The following is a 7052-nucleotide window of genomic DNA, read 5'->3' as shown; positions in this document are numbered from 1 at the left end:
GCTAAGACAGTTTTCTATCACATTAGTACCTAAAATCATCATTGGGTTCTTTCCTGTGATGAAACTATGTACAAACTCCAAATGAAAAAGGGATATTAAAGAACACTATACCATGACAATTGGTCAGATTATAATTTTGTTACTGTTAATTATATATTATACATGTTTTTATGGTACGATAAATGATTGTACAATTACTGTTGAGATACTTAGATATTTTACATCTCTAAATTATATTTGTTTAGGAACAAGTTACTGACAATGCAGGGAAGATTGCTGATCAACTGGTCTTTGAAATTCTCAAGATTGCGGTAATTTTTTTTTGGTTTGCTAATATTATTTTGCCTTTACACCTTACATATAATTTGTGATTGCTGCTATTAATTACTGACTGCAGCTGTAACGTAAAAATACAGTGGGGCAAAAAAGTATTTAGTCAGTCAGCAATAGTGCAAGTTCCACCACTTAAAAAGATGAGAGGCGTCTGTAATTTACATCATAGGTAGACCTCAACTATGGGAGACAAACTGAGAAAAAAAAATCCAGAAAATCACATTGTCTGTTTTTTTATCATTTTATTTGCATATTATGGTGGAAAATAAGTATTTGGTCAGAAACAAACAATCAAGATTTCTGGCTCTCACAGACCTGTAACTTCTTCTTTAAGAGTCTCCTCTTTCCTCCACTCATTACCTGTAGTAATGGCACCTGTTTAAACTTGTTATCAGTATAAAAAGACACCTGTGCACACCCTCAAACAGTCTGACTCCAAACTCCACTATGGTGAAGACCAAAGAGCTGTCAAAGGACACCAGAAACAAAATTGTAGCCCTGCACCAGGCTGGGAAGACTGAATCTGCAATAGCCAACCAGCTTGGAGTGAAGAAATCAACAGTGGGAGCAATAATTAGAAAATGGAAGACATTCAAGACCACTGATAATCTCCCTCGATCTGGGGCTCCACGCAAAATCCCACCCTGTGGGGTCAGAATGATCACAAGAACGGTGAGCAAAAATCCCAGAACCACGCGGGGGGACCTAGTGAATGAACTGCAGAGAGCTGGGACCAATGTAACAAGGCCTACCATAAGTAACACACTACGCCACCATGGACTCAGATCCTGCAGTGCCAGACGTGTCCCACTGCTTAAGCCAGTACATGTCCGGGCCCGTCTGAAGTTTGCTAGAGAGCATTTGGATGATCCAGAGGAGTTTTGGGAGAATGTCCTATGGTCTGATGAAACCAAACTGGAACTGTTTGGTAGAAACACAACTTGTAGTGTTTGGAGGAAAAAGAATACTGAGTTGCATCCATCAAACACCATACCTACTGTAAAGCATGTTGGTGGAAACATCATGCTTTGGGGCTGTTTCTCTGCAAAGGGGCCAGGACGACTGATCCGGGTACATGAAAGAATGAATGGGGCCATGTATCGTGAGATTTTGAGTGCAAACCTCCTTCCATCAGCAAGGGCATTGAAGATGAAACGTGGCTGGGTCTTTCAACATGACAATGATCCAAAGCACACCGCCAGGGCAACGAAGGAGTGGCTTCGTAAGAAGCATTTCAAGGTCCTGGAGTGGCCTAGCCAGTCTCCAGATCTCAACCCTATAGAAAACCTTTGGAGGGAGTTGAAAGTCCGTGTTGCCAAGCGAAAAGCCAAAAACATCACTGCTCTAGAGGAGATCTGCATGGAGGATTGGGCCAACATACCAACAACAGTGTGTGGCAACCTTGTGAAGACTTACAGAAAACGTTTGACCTCTGTCATTGCCAACAAAGGATATATTACAAAGTATTGAGATGAAATTTTGTTTCTGACCAAATACTTATTTTCCACCATAATATGCAAATAAAATGATAAAAAAACATAAAATGTGATTTTCTGGATTTTTTTTTCTCAGTTTGTCTCCCATAGTTGAGGTCTACCTATTATGTAAATTACAGACACCTCTCATCTTTTTAAGTGGTGGAACTTGCACTATTGCTGACTGACTAAATACTTTTTTGCCCCACTGTATATAGTTTAACAAACCAGGGGGAGCCTCTTTAATGGCTGCAATATCCATGATACCGAAACCAAACTCCAATCACTTACTCTGGTCTAACTATAGACCAATATTCCTTATTAACATAGACCTTAAGATTCTGGCTAAAATCCCATCTCAGCGCTTGAACTTTGGCCTGGGAACTCTAATACATATAGATCAAGTGGGCTTTGTTCCTTGTAGATAAGCCTCACATAATATACGGAGAGTCTCCCATTTGCTGCACCTCTGCAAACAGTGTAACCTTGTATGCATGTTATTGTCGCTGGATATTAAAAAAGCCTTTGACTATTTCTTGGCCTTATCTGTTTGCGGTCTTGCAGAAGTGGAAGGTTCCCGACTACTTTCTTACATGGATCCATGCTCTTTACAGCTCCCCATTGGCTTCCGTACGTTATAATGGCTTCTCCTCTGCGCTCTTCCCCATTGGTAGAGGTACTCGATAAGGGTGACCTGTATCACTCTTACTATTCCTCCTGGCATTTGAACCATTAGCTATTCACCTCCGACTCAATGCTGTTGTAGCGCCGCCACTGCTGCAGGGCCGAGGGGTACCCGGTACTGGGCCTCTGAGTCTCTGCTCTGGGGTTGTCACGGTGGCTAGACCCGGTCCGTGACCCTGCTGAGGGGCGCCCAATAATAGGTGTGGATGGTGGTGGTAGTGCGGTGCAGTGCCGGTCACAGTAAATAACAAGGACACCAGGTTGCAGTCTCTTTACCTCTTTACTGAAGGCTTCGAGTTAGCCAATCCAGAGCACTGTTAACCGGGCTGTCTGAGACCGGCCGGTCCAAAGGCACATTAGGAGTTCCCCTTGACAGGTGAGAATCAGCGTCTACCTGCTAGCGCCTATGTGTTGTAGTCCTTCCCTGCTGAGCACCCCGGGATAGTCCTCACAACTGATTCTGTCTGTCTCTGATGTTCGTTCTCTCCGTCCCCCAGATGATATGGCTAGGACGCACCCGTATGACGGGGTAGGCCTGGAGTTCTTCCGGGACTCTAGAGTCGCCCCTCTCCCACAGCTGCCTCCGTTGTCTGCTTAGGTGTTTAAGTGAGACAGCCAACCTATAATTGGCTGTCCTGCCGTGGTTTGAAGTAATGCTTAAAGTCTCTTACTTTCTCGGCGTTCCGGCCACCGACTGTTTGCGCCTCAGAAGGATGTTGCCTCGATCTTTCAGCACGACTCCTTCTGGTCCTATTGCCTCATTGCTGTATTCCCGTTGCTCACTTGTTGCATTGTTCTCTTAGGAGTCTGCCAGGATCCCATCCCTGACAGGTCCTCTCTCTAGCTCTTCCCAGTTACTTCTCCTTGTCTTGTTGTCCAACCCCCAGTTTTACCAGAGTGTGAGGAGTGGCCTACTAGATAGAACCACCCCCCCTGGTGGCCGGAGTGTGAAGTGTAGTGTGTGATACCTGATCAAGTGAACTCCCTTAGTGCAATCAGACGCAACATCACTCCCCTTAGCGGCAGAGCGACGTTACTGCAACGACCAGGACTCTGGGGCACTGCACTCCCCCCCGGTTAAATCCAGTACTCCCGGACTGGGAAAATAAGAACAACAATACATGTTAACAGAAAACACACAAAATTTTGAAACATCATAAACAATTAAACACAACAGTGCTTCCCTTTATGGGAGGTGAGGATTCTTGAACGTTTCAAAGGTTAGGTCATGCACAGTTTATGACTCTCAGTTCAGTGGTTGAAACAGCGGGGACCCCGGCTAAACAAAGGGGTCCCCTTCTAGAAGTTTTTGGAGCAATCACTGTCCATTACTCCGTTGTCCATTTTAAAACCTGTAACAAAAGATATGCACACAAACAATTGTTAACTAAATAGCAGCCCTCACTAATACCTCCAAGTTTTGTAGCGGAGGGGAGTTTGATTCTGAGTGCTGCGCATAGACCTTCGCAGCGCAGGGGTTGCTACTGGCCTAACAGGGCCCACTATGCTTGCTACTGCTGGTGTAGTGCACTGCCTTCTAGCTACACTTCTAGTGAGTCTGGGTAGCACTGGCAGGCTGGGGTTCTCAGGGCTGCTGCTAGCAACAGTGGGTACGGCAGGCTCGCCGATAGCAGAGGGAGGATTTGCCAGTTCAACGGTCGGCACAACATCTTCAGGTAGGGCTTGTTGAGGTTGCGGGGACGGATGATCTGGTACCACCATTGGTTCTGGTGGGTTCGGCTGTTGGAACGTTAGAACAGGTACCACGATGGCCTGATTTATCTGAGTCCAGGACTGGGGAAAGTCACCAAGGACAGTGTGGATCATCTTCTCCTCTTCTACAGGTGGGGAGGTTCCTGGATCCATTTCCCTCGCTCTCAGTTTATCAGGGCAGGCTTTAAGGTGGTCCCTGGAAATCACTGTCGAGGTCTCCCCTCCATCCTTGCTGATGAGGCAAACCTTCGTGTTGTCGAAATCGGATGGCAGGACAGTATACGGTTCCGCTTCCCATTGGTCGTCGAGTTTGTGTAACCTCCTCTTTCGTTTGAGTACGTGCTCACCAGGTGGCAAGGGAATTGCAGGGGCATGCTGGTTGTTGTCCCTTTCCTGTTTTTGCCTGGCCTGAGCAAGGCTTCTTTCCACGCACTCCTGTACCTTGCGGTACCTTTGCCGCCTCTTGGTATCCCAATCGGCATCCGGCGAGGTATCCTCGGGGGTTAGGACCCCCATGTCCAGATCAACGGGTAACTTGCTAGACCTTCCTCGCATCAGGTACGCTGGAGTGCAGTTGGTGGAATTTACTGGGATGTGATTATATATGTCCACCAAGTCAGGCAACTTCGTTGGCCACAGGCTCCGTTCCTCTACGGGCAAGGTCTTTAGTAAGTCGATCACCACCTGGTTCATCTTTTCGCACATCCCATTGGTTTGGGGATGGTACGGTGTGGTTCTGATCTTCTTACACCCGTACAATTGGCAGAACTCTTGGAACACTTCCGCTTCGAATGCTGGTCCCTGATCGGTCAGTACCTTCTCCTGGTAGCCATGGGGCCTACAAAAGTACTGCTGGAAAGCCTTGGCGGCCGTCCTGGCCGTTAGGTCCTTGACAGGCACAACCACCAAAAATCTGGAGTAGTGATCCACGATGGTAAGAGCGTAGACATAGCCTGACCGGCTAGGTGTCAGCTTCACATGATCCAGTGCGACCAGTTCGAGCGGCCGCTTGGTGATGATAGGCTGCAAGGGAGCCCGTTGGCTGCCACGGTCCCTCCTGCGTAGGCTACATGGACCGCACTCTCGACACCACTTCTCAATGGCTCTCTTCATGCCAATCCAATAGAACCTCCCTCGGAGTAGCCTCTCCAGCTTCTTCCATCCGAAGTGTCCGGCTCCATCGTGGTAGGCTCCCAGAACCATGGGCGCATCTCGCCTTGGCACTACTATCTGCCATACCAATTCGTGAGTACGTGGGTCGATGCCTCTCTGGCACAGCTTGCCATCATGGATAAACAGTTTACTTCTCCCCTTCCACAGCTGTTGGGTCTCCTGTGGATCGTCTGGGCCGGGATGCAACCCTGCCTGCGTCAAGAGCTCTTTCACCCGACGGACCGCGGGGTCACCATCCTGGGTCTCCGCCCATCCATGGTGGGGCAGGGGATTCAGCAGGGCATCCGGATGGTTCTTGTGCCTGTTCTTCACATGATGGGAGTTCTGAGTGGCTTTGGGGTGATGGAATGCAGGCAGCTCCACCTCTTCAAGTGCCTCCGGGTCTTCTCCCATTTCGGGCAAATTGGGCATTCGGGACAGGGCATCGGCATTCGCATTCTTGCGTCCTGCCCGGTACTTGATGGTGAAGTCGTAGTTGGACAGTCGGGCCATCCACCGCTGTTCCAAGGCCCCGAGTTTGGCGGTATCCAGATGCGTTAGCGGATTGTTATCTGTGAAGACGGTGAATCTCGCTGAGGCCAGGTAGTGTTTGAACCTCTCTGTCACTGCCCAGACGATGGCAAGGAATTCCAGCTTAAAGGAACTGTAGTTGTCAGGGTTCCTTTCCGTGGGACGAAGCTTCCTGCTGGCGTAAGCGATTACCCTCTCCTGGCCTTTCTGTACCTGGGACAGCACGGCCCCCAATCCTACATTGCTGGCATCCGTGTACAGCACAAACGGTTGGTCGTATTCGGGGTAGGCCAGTACCTCTTCTCCCGTCAGTGCCGACTTTAAGCAAGTGAAGGATCCCTCCAGCCCCTCGTTCCAATCAAATGGGGTGTTCCTCCCCTTGGTCTTCTTTGATTGGCCCACCAACAGGTCTTGCAAGGGCGCGGCCTTCTTGGTGAAGTCCTTAATGAACCTCCGGTAATAGCCTACCAGCCCGAGGAACTGCCGGACTTCGTGGAGGTTGCTGGGCTTTGGCCAGTCCTGGATCACCGTGACCTTGTCGGGGTCTGGGGCCACTCCTTCGGCGCTCACCACATGGTCCAGGTACTGTACTTTAGGTTTCAGCAGATGACATTTGGACGGTTTCACCTTTAAGCCAAAGTTGGACAGGGCTTCAAACACCTCAGCCAGGTGCTTCAGATGGTCTTCGTAGGTCTTAGAGAAGACAATGACATCATCCAAATACAGCAGTACGGTTTCAAAGTTCTTGTGCCCCAGGCAGCACTCCATCATCCTCTGGAACGTCCCCGGGGCATTGCACAATCCGAAGGGCATGTAGTTAAATTCGCAGAGACCCATCGGTGTCGTGAAGGCCGTCTTCTCCTTGTCCGCCTCCGCCACGGGAACCTGCCAGTACCCACTGGTGAGATCTAAGCTGGAGAAGTAGTTAGCAGATTTTAAGGCAGCCAGAGACTCCTCTATCCTGGGCAGTGGGTATGCGTCCTTATGTGTAATGCGATTCAACTGCCTGTAATCAACACACAATCTCATTGTACCATCCTTCTTTTTAACAAGGACTAATGGAGCTGCCCAGGGGCTACAACTGTCTCTCACCACCCCGGCCTCCTTCATTTCTCGCAACATGTCCTTGGCACACTGGTAATGAGCTGGGGGTACAGGGCGATA

The 7052-nt window shown here is 48.9% G+C and overlaps 1 long non-coding RNA gene across 1 annotated transcript in view; it reads left to right on the top strand.

Moving 5' to 3' along the window:
* Positions 1 to 245: 245 nt before the first annotated feature.
* The window catches only part of LOC143773823 (uncharacterized), a 30120-nt gene continuing 23313 nt past the window's right edge, over positions 246 to 7052 (top strand). The window contains exon 1 of the long non-coding RNA XR_013215384.1: positions 246 to 311. This is a non-coding gene — a long non-coding RNA (uncharacterized LOC143773823). The remainder of the gene's footprint in view (positions 312 to 7052) is intronic.

The sequence above is a fragment of the Ranitomeya variabilis genome, chromosome 5, assembly GCF_051348905.1.
Source record: "Ranitomeya variabilis isolate aRanVar5 chromosome 5, aRanVar5.hap1, whole genome shotgun sequence".
NCBI classification, from domain to species: domain Eukaryota; kingdom Metazoa; phylum Chordata; class Amphibia; order Anura; family Dendrobatidae; genus Ranitomeya; species Ranitomeya variabilis.
Note: the sequence above shows the minus strand (reverse complement) of the source record. Positions and strands in the feature narration are given on the sequence as shown.